We start from the raw sequence: 11469 nt of genomic DNA, 5'->3' as shown, positions 1-11469 counted from the left end.
TTTTTAAAGTATGAGTCTTTCAAATTAGTGTCTTCAATTCATTAACTAAGGATCTGAAGTCAAATTACTCAGTCACAGGATAGATATGCTTAACTTTTAAAGAAACTGTCAAACTGAAATCTATAATGACTATGTATCTCCTCTAGGCATTTATGAGAACGCCAGTGCTTCCATGTCTTTGCCAACACTTGGATCTATGGATCTTAAATCTGATTACACTGAATGGGCATATAGAAGTATGTAATTGAATTGAATAGATTTCCATGGAGCTGAACTTCTATGTTTTCTCTGTGTGTGTTTGTAGGTATGTGTGTCTGTCTGTGTGTGTGTGTGTCTGTCTGTCTGTCTGTCTGTATCTTACATCTATATCTCTTGTGTTCTCCCTACTCACTCCCTTCTCCCACAGAACAGAACCTAAGTGTCTTCTTCATTTCACATTTTCACTGTGGCCATGGCCGTCATCAACATGTAGCTTCTGAGTGATGGTGAGGGAGTAGCAGAGCACACAGAGATTTCCTGAGCTGAGCTACAGAAATGTCTGGGATTGAGAGGCACAGGGATGCCCAGCACCCACTGGGATCTGGTTACTCCATCCTGAGATTGGAGGAACTTGGAAAGTCCCAGCTCTCGTTTGTCTAGTAATTCTTTGGTCGGGGAACGTGGTGTAAAGAGAACAGCTATCAAGAGAGTCTTAGATCACAGACAGGACAAGAGTGCAATGGAGGGGTGAAATTCAATCAAAGGAGCCCCTATTGACTAGAGAAACATGGGTAAAAAACCTACTGTAGGCTCTGGATTATTATTTGGACAATTATAATGGCAATTATAATTAGGAGCTAAGATCTATTTGCAGTGGTACTAAAGACTGTCTGACACTGATAGCCACAACACTTCCTCCATAGAGTCAGGCTGGACTGGGTATGGGCTCCTGATCCTTCATTCTTTGATACATCCTGTCGGGGTTCTTTGTAATTCTGAAACTTCTATTTTTAGATTTGTATATCAACTTTATCTTATATTGACCTCAGTGTTGGAGCTATTAAGGCCTCATTAAATACTGGTCATATGGATAAGAATGAGATTGAGCAGGGTGTGGTAAGAGAAAGTTCCTTCAATTTTGCTGACCTGAGTTCTGCCTTGAGATTGACATGGTGGAAGGACTTAACACAAATTATTCTTTCAGTTCCATATATGATCCATAGATGGCCTGGGAGAATCCACACATGCACATGTCTATGAGCAAAATAAAGGCAAACACAATTATTTGTTAAATGGATGAGTGACTATGAAGTTGATCTTGGCAGGAGCTGGCCACTAGAGGAGACACATGCTAACAGTGGAGAGAACAGGGGATATGGGCTCTAAAAGAACCAGAATGTCAGTATGTTTTGTTGAAATAAACATGACCTAATAGGAAGAGGGCCCATGTACATCCTAAGATGATTGTAGGGACTAGGGATCTTGGAAGCAGGCTCAGTAAACTGAGTCTTCAAAGCACAGTAAACTGAGTCTTCAAAGCTCTTGAGGCATTTCTCTTGTGACATCTTAATGTATCCTTCTCATAGGTGTCATCTGGCTTCTGCTGTTACAGCTCTCTGGCCAGGTGAGGAGATAGGGTTCCTGGTGTCCCAGATGAGCCTCAGAACTCATGCTGTGCTTTTCCATATGGACAAAGACAGAAATGAAACAGCAGAAGGACTTTGCCATGCCTGCTGGTCATTGGCTTCTATCAGTTTTCCCTAATCACTTCTCCTACAGGAAGAACTTTGATTGACCACAGGTTCCCCACCTACATATTTTGGTTTAAATCCCTGCCTGAGAAAGACTCACACATGTTGAAAATTGCCCTTTTGTGGCCCTGGCATCATTCACAAACATGGCACCAAAGATGCTGATTCATGTGGGTAGGATCAGGGAGGGCAGCAACAGAAGGTTCACCAGGCCAATTTGGGCCTTTTAACTTCTCTTGTAGCAGCAGCTCATGAGGTGTGCCAACTTCTGCAGTTTCAGAAAGTGGTGTCTTGGGTGTGGGGAGGTGGTTGGAGTTAGGGCCTGGTGGAAATCACATACACACACACACACACTCACAGACACACACTAACACAGACTCAAACACACACACACAGAGAGCAGAAGGAGGGTCTCACTGAGACCTTGTGTACACTTATGCACAGAAAATCATGACTGCTTATGGACCACAACAGCATCCAAAACTGAACCTTTTCTGAGGTAAAGAAGAATTACCAACGTTATCGTGTCCAACTGCTTATCATCCCCTAATATCAAGACTTGGAGCATACAGGACTTTTAGGCCATTGGGTGGTTTTCCATCACCATTTCTTGATCCTTACTACAGTAGGTTGGGTATTTCATGTGCAGGATACAGCTGTGATTTTCCTAGCAATCTCTCATGTGAGACCTGGCACAGACAATGATGATGATGATGATGATGATGATGATGATGATGATGATGTGCGTGCGTGCGTGCGTGTGTGTGTGTGTGTGTGTGTGTGTGTGTGTGTGTGTGTGTGTCTTGGAGTCTGCTGAAGTTTCTTCCCAGTCCCCAAGGCCTGGAGATACTATGAGGTTCATGCTCACATGCTCAGAGCATCTGTGAATATGTTTGACTCTGAGGTATGTCTTTGCAATGGAATGGGAGCATTAGAAGATCCAGATGTGTCCAGGAGAAGAGCATTCTATTCCTGTCTCTATGAGTACCTGACCTTGTATAGACACTTATTTCTAACTTTCACAGACCCTCTGAGATTCTTTGGTTGCTTGTGACATGATCACTCTCCTTCAGCTTCCATATTATTAATTTACTGATATCCCTAAATCTTCTCTGGGCTCTCTATTAAAAATACTCTCTTGTACTTTATGCCATCATACTGTAGTGATGAATGCTACTCTGTCTGCCTCTGTGCTCTCCTAAGCACAGTCTCTGTCATTTACAGGCTCTAACTCTCCTCCAGATTCCCCAAGTTCCCAGGCACCCTACATATGACAAACCTGTGTCTTCCCAGCGTGCTAGCTTTTGCAGGATTCATGAAGTAGTATGAAGGCCAATCCTAGCACATTACAAAAATGATGATTCTTGTAATGTCAGTCTTCCACAACAGGAAGTACCTTGACTGTGCACTTATTGACAGGAGCCCCATAACTTCTACTGATACAGCTTTCTCCTCCCCGATCTTCACAGCAACACCTGTGTTGGGCTGGTGAGTAAGAGAGATAGGGATCCTGATGACTCCATATTGGAGGTCAGGGATCCAGGCATTGCAGAATGACTTCAGATGCCATGTTGTGTCTGTTCAAGAGTACAGGGAAGGGAACAGAATCTGCAGAGGTGACTTGGCACTGCCTGCTGGCTCTAGGCTTCCTGTGGCTTCTGCCTTATTAGTTCTTCTACAATAAGAACTTTGCCCCATCCAATCAAATGTCCACACCTACACCCCAAAGGTACAAATTCCTGCCTGGGCCAGGCCAATCTGTTCTGTTTCTTGCTGTGAGACTCTCATCTGCAGCAGCAGAGGTTTAGGCCTGAGATTCACCATGCCTTTGGCTAGACTTCCTGGTTGGCTGTATGTTGTAGCCTGTGTGCTCCTGCTTCTCCTCCAGCATGTGCATGGTGAGACTATCTACATGAGCAGAGGGGACCAGGGTCAGAGATGTCCCAGGTCTGCAAAGTCAGAGGCTGAGCTTGGGGATGGAAGGCACCAGGGAGGGAAAAGGAGCTGGTGGAGAATGACAGGTGACAGCATGGGACTGTGTGCTTTCTAATGTCACACCAGGGCACACAGGGGTCAGAGATGTCTGAGGTTAGCACATACTGAGGAGGAAACAGGGACAGGAGAACAAGAACATGTTCCTCCTCTGTGTGTGGTAGCTTGAAATCCTACTGAACTTGGATAATGACAACCATTCCTTTATACTGCCAAGTGGCTCTGAGGCTGTCATTTTCTTGACTAGAAAAGAGCCCAGTCACTTTGCAAGAGAGCCATTGGACAAGGCTTTTGTCCCTAGGGAATCCAGAAGCCCTTATTTCCTCATCCTACTGCTGAACTGAGATGACCCAGGTTACTTTCTCCATGTACCATGGTGATGATGAGGTAGAAAGTCCCAAGTGTAGTAACAGCTGATGGCATCTCTCCTCTTACAGGCCAGGACTCAGCCAGCCCCATCAGGAACACGCACACAGGCCAGGTGAGAGGCAGCCTTGTCCATGTGAAAGCCAGTAAATCTGATGTTCACACCTTCCTGGGAATTCCCTTTGCCACGCCTCCTGTAGGACCACTGCGCTTTGCACCGCCTGAGGACCCTGAGGCTTGGAGCGGTGTGAGAGACGGGACCGCACAGCCGGCCATGTAAGTCCTGGGACCCAGGGAACGTCAGGCCTCATCTCTAGGCCACACTGCAGTGCTTCCTCCCCCTCAGCTCTATAGCAGTTTTCTGCCTGTCCTGAGGGGCGTTTCCCATGCACGTTCCTGACAAATGTGCTGGGGATTCAAGTAGAACAGCTGCAGTAAGTAGCAAAGTCTGAGCCCATTCTTCACCCGTCTTTGTGACCATTCACTCTCCCTGTGACGTTGACTAAGGAACAAGTGCGCATGCTTCTAACTGGAGCCGATGTGGAACAAGGAGGTACCTTATTGGTTCTTGGAAGTGAAATGAAGAGTGTCTCACTACCCTATGGAGTAGTATTGTCCTTTCATCCTTATAGTTGCTATGTGGGCGCAGTACCCCAATACCCAAGTATCTTAGTTCCCTTTCTGTTGCTGTGATAAAGTATTCTTTTTTAATTTATTGATATATTCATTTACATTTCAAATGATTTCCCCTTTTCTGGACCCCCACTCCCTGAAAGTCCCATCAGTCCCCTTCCCTCCCCCTGTTTTCCCACCCAACCCTTCCCACTTCCCTGTTCTGATTTTGCTCTATACTGCTTCACTGAGTCTTTCCAGATCAAGGGGCCACTCCTCCGTTCTTCGTGTACCTCATTTGATGTGTGGATTATGATTTGTGTATTCCAGTTTTCTAGGTTAATAACCACTTATTAGTGAGTGCATACCATGATTCACCTTTTGAGTCTGGGTTACCTCACTTAGTATGATGTTCTCTAGCTCCATCCATTTGCCTAAGAATTTCATGAATTCATTGTTTCTAATGGCTGAATAGTACTCCATTGTGTATATATACCACATTTTTTGCATCCACTCTTCTGTTGAGGGATACCTGGGTCCTTTCCAACTTCTGGCAATTATAAATAGGGCTGCTATGAACATAGTGGAACATGTATCCTTATTACGTGCTGGGGAATCTTTTGGATATATGCCCAGGAGTGGTATAGCAGGATCTTCTGGAAGTGAGGTGCCCGGTTTTCAGAGGAACCGCCAGACTGATTTCCAGAGTGGTTGTACCAATTTGCAACCCCACCAGCAGTGGAGGAGTGTTCTTCTTTCTCCACACCCTCTCCAACACCTGCTGTCTCCTGAATTTTTAATCTTAGCCATTCTGACTGGTGTAAGGTGAAATCTCAGGGTTGTTTTGATTTGCATTTCCCTAATGACTAATGAAGTTGAGCATTTTTTAAGATGTTTCTCCGCCATCCGAAGTTCTTCAGGTGAGAATTCTTTGTTTAACTCTGTACCCCATTTTTTAATAGGGTTGTTTGGTTTTCTGGAGTCTAACTTCTTGAGTTCTTTATATATATTGGATATTAGCCCTCTATCTGATGTAGGATTGGTGAAGATCTTTTCCCAATTTGTTGGTTGCCAATTTGTCCTTTTGATGGTGTCCTTTGCCTTACAGAAACTTTGTAATTTTATGAGGTCCCATTTGTCAATTCTTGATCTTAGAGCATACACTATTGGTGTTCTGTTCAGAAACATTCTCCCTGTACCGATGTCTTCAAGGGTCTTCCCCAGTTTCTTTTCTATTAGCTTCAGAGTGTCTGGCTTTATGTGGAGGTCCTTGATCCATTTGGATTTGAGCTGTGATAAAGTATTCTTGCATAAGCAACTTAGTGAGAAAAGACTTCGTTATGGGTCACAATTCTAGTTTGTAATCTACCATAGGTGGGAAAAAGCACAGAGGCAGAAGTTTAAGAGAGCTGATTGCATCCTATCCATAACCAGGAACAGGGTTTAAAGGACGCATGCATGCCTACTAACCTTCACTTACTCTCTCCATTCTTACACAATCCAGAAGACCTCTTCCTGGGGAATGGTGCCTCCTGCCATGGGCAGATATTTCTATTGCAATGAACATGATCGAGAGAACTTGTCACTGGCAGGTCAACCAGCCAACAGGACCTAGATAATTCCTCAGTAAGACTCTTTTCCCAGGTTATTCTACAGTGAGTCAAGTCAACAATCAAAACTAGCCACCACATAGGAACTTAAATTTTACACACAGGTTTGAATGTTGGAATAAAAAACCCATCATTTTTAATGAAGCTATGGTCAGCTGGGGAACAGGTCATTTATTTCTCTGGAAGATGAGAAGAGACAAAATAATTCTGAGCTCCACTGTAGTTTAGGTCCTGCTGGTCTGGGAGGTAAGAGAATCTAGGTATTTGAGAAAACTACGAATTCTTCTATCAACTTGGCAAACCCACTCAGGATGGTGCACAAAGGCTGAAAATTGAAAGCACCCAAATTTCTAGCTATAATTTATCTGTTCTGCCAGTGGGATCTGATGGCCATTCTGATCAGCAATCAGGAAAGCCCCTCAGGAAGGCACTCCTTTTTATGTTCTAATTAGATTGGTCTGAGTGGAATGTTGACTTTAATTTAGATATAGACTCATTGATCCATGCTGAGACTTCTTTGGGGGGAAGTGGGAATAGAAATATGCTTGCAGGCTTAAAGCACCTCTGTGGCTCATTTCATGAGACCCTGAGGAGATCTGTATGTAGGTCGATCTGCGCAGAGCTAAGCAGGTGATAATCTAGTGGACCTTTTAGATGAGCTTGGGCTGTGTGTGGTCCTCCTGGCATCGGGGTTGTTGTCTCCAGGTGATGGTCTGGATCCACGGTGGTGCACTGGTTCTAGGATCGGCTTCCATGTTCGATGGAAGCACACTGGCAGCCACTGAGGAAATAGTAATTGTTTCCATTCAGTATCGCTTGGGTATCCTTGGCTTCTTCAGGTAAGCCTGGGACTGCGCTGGGTAACAGGGACCAAGTAGCACATGGGCAGCTATGCATGCTTCTTCCTGCTACTTCACAGCACTGGAGACCAGCATGCCACAGGCAACTGGGGATACCTAGACCAAGTGGCCGCGCTACACTGGGTGCAGAAAAATATCACTTACTTTGGAGGCAACCATGACAAGATCACTATATATGGGGCCTCAGCAGGTGGAACAAGTATGTCTTCCCATGTTGTGTCCCCCATGTCCAAAGGACTCTTTCATGGAGCCATTATGCAGAGTGGAGTGGCCCTGCTGCCTGACCTCATCTCTGACACGTCTGAGGTGATCTACAAGGTAAGTGCCTTCAACAACACCAGCTACCTCTCAGTCTTTTCCTCTGGTGCTCTGGTGTTCAGGTGACTGGATTTTATGTATGAGCAAGACATAGGACAGCAAACCTCTATGCAGTGGGTTCTGACATTAGCAAAAACATTTAAACATTTCTTCCTAATTTGTTTCCTACCATTCTGAGTAAGGCTGTTGACACAAGCTCCTTGGAGAGGAACAGGGTTATTTCAGCTCACAGTTTATAATCTGACAGGATGGGAAGTGTGCATTCAGACATGTACGTTATCTGGCTTTTTACCCATGGCATTCTCAGCTAGATTTATTACACAATGTAGAACCCCTGCCCTTGGCTGACACGGCCCACAGTGAGATGGGCTCTTCTCCATCAGTCATTTCTCAGGAAAATGCCCAGACCTGCCTATGGGCCAATCTGATAGAGATAATATTCGCAGCTGAAATTCCCCTTTCCAGAAGGTCCTGGTTTGTGTTCAGTTGATAAAAAGGAAATCTAACAAGAATAAATGATCAAGGAAAAGGGTCAGCTGGTAAAAATATTTGCTGTGAAGCATCAGGTCCCAAGTTCAAATCCTCTGAACCCATACAAATTTGGCGGTGGCAATATGTGTCAGAAAACCAAATGTTCCTATAAAGGTAAAGAAACCAAAGACAGAAGACTCCCTGGAAGGTCATAGACCAGCTAAGCTCCTGTAGACAAATTCGAACAAGTGATAGGGTGACATGTAACAGCTGAGATTGTTCTCTGACCTTTACAGACAAAATGTGCTTTCATACCTATTGTCAACCTTGAGTAACACACACACCAAAGCAAAAGCAAAATTATATGCAGGTAGAATGTCCTTTCCTAGCTGTCACTTCTGAGTGACAGAAAATGTGAACAATTGCACTCACTCCTTTCATATACTACAACAAACACTAGGATGTGGTATTTACTGATAATGACATCTACTAGAATCAAAAAGACTCTGCTTCCTGCTGGGAGGGATGAGCTAACCATTGTCTGTTCCATTTACAGACAGTAGCCAACCTGTCTGGTTGTGAAGCCAAGGACTCCGAAGCCCTGATGCACTGCCTGTGAGCAAAGAGTAAAGAAGAGATCCTGGCTATTAACCAGGTTGGGAGAATTGTGTGTCTTGGAGAATCTGATGAACAGGGTGTAGGATTTCCATCAATCACTTACAACTCAAATGTGCTACCTCATCTCCATGGTTTGGTGTCCTTTCAGTACAGTGTGCAAAAAGAACAAGACAAGCTAATTATGATTTCAAGTTTCTTCTAGAGTGTGCACAGAACCCAGTGATGAGATAGGCTATAGGGAATTGCTGTGTATTTTCATGGGCATCAGAATATCTATAGGATTGTTCTTCACCACTGACTGTCAATGCTTTATAGGTCTTCAAGACGATCCCTGGTGTGGTGGATGGGAAGTTCCTACCCAAGCATCCTCAGGAGCTGTTGGCCTCTAAGGATTTTCACCCTGTCCCCAGCATCATTGGTGTCAACACAGATGAATGTGGCTGGGGAGTCCCCACGGTGAGACCTAGTTCTAAACACTGGAGAACATAAATTCAAATGGTGGGTGGTGGGAACTCAGAGTTTGATATAGTTCCAATCCATACAAAACTTAAGACTATCTTCTTCCTCCCAGTTCATGGGCCTTTATCATACCATAGAGAATATAACCAGGGAGACCCTACCAGCTATTCTGAAGAGCAGAGCAGCACAGATGGTGAGAGAGACCTTGGCTCCTGTCGTGATGGAGAAGGTTCCATATATTTTTCCCAGATGACATGCCCAGAAATAGTGTGTGTGTGTGTGTGTGTGTGTGTGTGTGTGTGTGTGTGTGTGTGTGTGTGTGTTCCTGTGCAGGATCATCCCAAAGCTTCTGCCTTTCCCCCAGACCCTCTTTTATCCCTGGTCACATTCCTTATTTAGAGGCTGCTGTCTGCCTCTCATCATTCTTCCTGATTCCTATTGGTGTAGATGCTGCCTCCAGGAAGTAGTGACCTGATAATGCAGGAGTACATGGGGGACACTGAGGACTCAGAGACCCTGAAAGCACAGTTTAGAGAGATGCTGGCAGACTTCATGTTTGTGATCCCTGCTCTCCAAGTGGCACATTACCAGCGTGAGTGCATCAAGGACAAGAACAAGAACAGGGAGTGCTCAGAGCTGTGGGACCCTGGTGAGCTCTGCAGTGTCCAGGTCAGACCCATGTCTTGGTCGGGTCTCTGATAGCAGGCAGCTTTCCTCCACTAAATCTTTATGTCTAGTGTCAAGGCTGGCATCCTCTACAGGTCTAGAAGAGGAAACATATTAGTTACCCTCAACGGTCTTGTCAACCATTCAACGTGGAATGCCAGGGTCCCTGTTTAACAAAGGTTTCCCATGTCCAATGCCCCAGTGTAAAGATCACCACTCAACTGGGATTCCACATGACTTTAGAGCAAGGTTTCTTGTCACCAAAGCTAGGCAGATCAGCTCTATATGAGAAATTACAATATCAACATGTGTCCTCATCTCCAGGTTCCCAGGCTCCTGTCTACTTCTATGAGTTCCAGCATCTGCCCAGCTTCATCAAGCATGCCAGACCATCCCATGTGAGGGCAGACCATGGTGATGACTTTCCCTTTGTCTTTGTCTCCCATTTGTGGGGCATGAATTGTGAGTTTTTCTTGTTTCCTTCTGCTGAAGGGACCATGAAATGATTTCCTGAGAGGTTATTGAACTCTTTGTCCAGTTGGGGAAACTGAGAGTCTGGGAGGGGTCAAGGTAAGTGTTCACCATATCTGAGCCTCCAAATAACACCCCAAGATGCTCCCCCCAAATATACTAGATTTAGCATGTGAACCTTTGCTTGTCTAGCTTGCTCTAGACAGAATGAGAACACACTGGTGTAGAAATAAACCTGAGAAACTTCAAGTAGTGCTCTGGATGGACCCTGGATTCTGACTGGGTGGGAAGAGGGGATAAACCAGGCCTAGGGTTCCCCATCAGGCTGAGGTTGGTGTCAGAGAGCATAGTTCACACCTGCATGAGGAGGCTAGGACTTGGACTCTTGTTCTCCTCTGCTGCAGTGGACTTCACTGAGGAGGAGGAGCTGCTGAAGAGGAGGGTGATGAAGTACTGGGCCAACTTTGCAAGAAATGGGTGAGAACACACCCCATTCTCAACATCTTTACAGTGGGGTCTTAGGTGTGCCCCATTAGTATGCATGTGTCCTTATTAACATGATAATCTTCGGCTCAAGGAGAAATCACACAGATACCTTTTAGCTTTCACTTACTGTTCATCCCAGAGACAAGGTGGGGGAGTCACACTATTGTGGGACTGTTCTTTAGATTGTGCCTCTGAGGGAGAGACACAAAAGTATCCAGCTGTCCTTTCTTGACACGAAGTAGACACTGGTAGTCTCACTGGAATCTTTATGAGTACACCAAGCTATCTATTCACTGAGGCCCTTGGTCTGCTCATCCACTGCCCTGACCAAATAAGGGAATCACTCTCTGGATCAGAGAGACCTCAGTCTTCACTGCTGGATGGCATGTCCACAGGAACCCCAACAGCGAGGGTCTACCCTACTGGCCTGTGATGGACCAAGATGAACAGTATCTGCTGCTGAACACACAGCCTGCTGTGAGCCGAGCCCTGAAGGCCAGAAGGCTACAGTTCTGGACCAAGACTCTGCCCCAGAGGATTCAGGAGCTAAAGGGCTCTCAGGACAAGCATGCAGAGCTATAGCGCCCTGTGTCCGGAAAGGTGTGTGAGGTTGAAAGCAGATGGGGTAATTCTGAGTTTTCAAAGTCCATTTTATCTATATTTATTTGTTCCGTCAAGCATATAACCATTTCTAACCTCAGCATTTGCCCTTTCAGACAAGGATGAAAACCACTCTTGTGTTATTCCTTATCATTCTGAGCAAACATTCACTAGAGTCAATAAAAGTTCTCATAACAATGTGGATGTGTG

The 11469-nt window shown here is 45.1% G+C and overlaps 1 pseudogene; it reads left to right on the top strand.

Moving 5' to 3' along the window:
- The first annotated feature begins 3552 nt into the window (after nt 1-3552).
- LOC127671929 (pyrethroid hydrolase Ces2a-like) lies at nt 3553-11241 on the top strand (annotated as a pseudogene).
- The last annotated feature ends 228 nt before the right edge of the window (nt 11242-11469 follow it).

Source organism: Apodemus sylvaticus, chromosome 21, assembly GCF_947179515.1.
Source record: "Apodemus sylvaticus chromosome 21, mApoSyl1.1, whole genome shotgun sequence".
In the NCBI taxonomy this organism is placed as follows: domain Eukaryota; kingdom Metazoa; phylum Chordata; class Mammalia; order Rodentia; family Muridae; genus Apodemus; species Apodemus sylvaticus.
The sequence above is the reverse complement of the archived record's forward strand: the minus strand, read 5'-3'. Positions and strand labels throughout refer to the sequence as shown.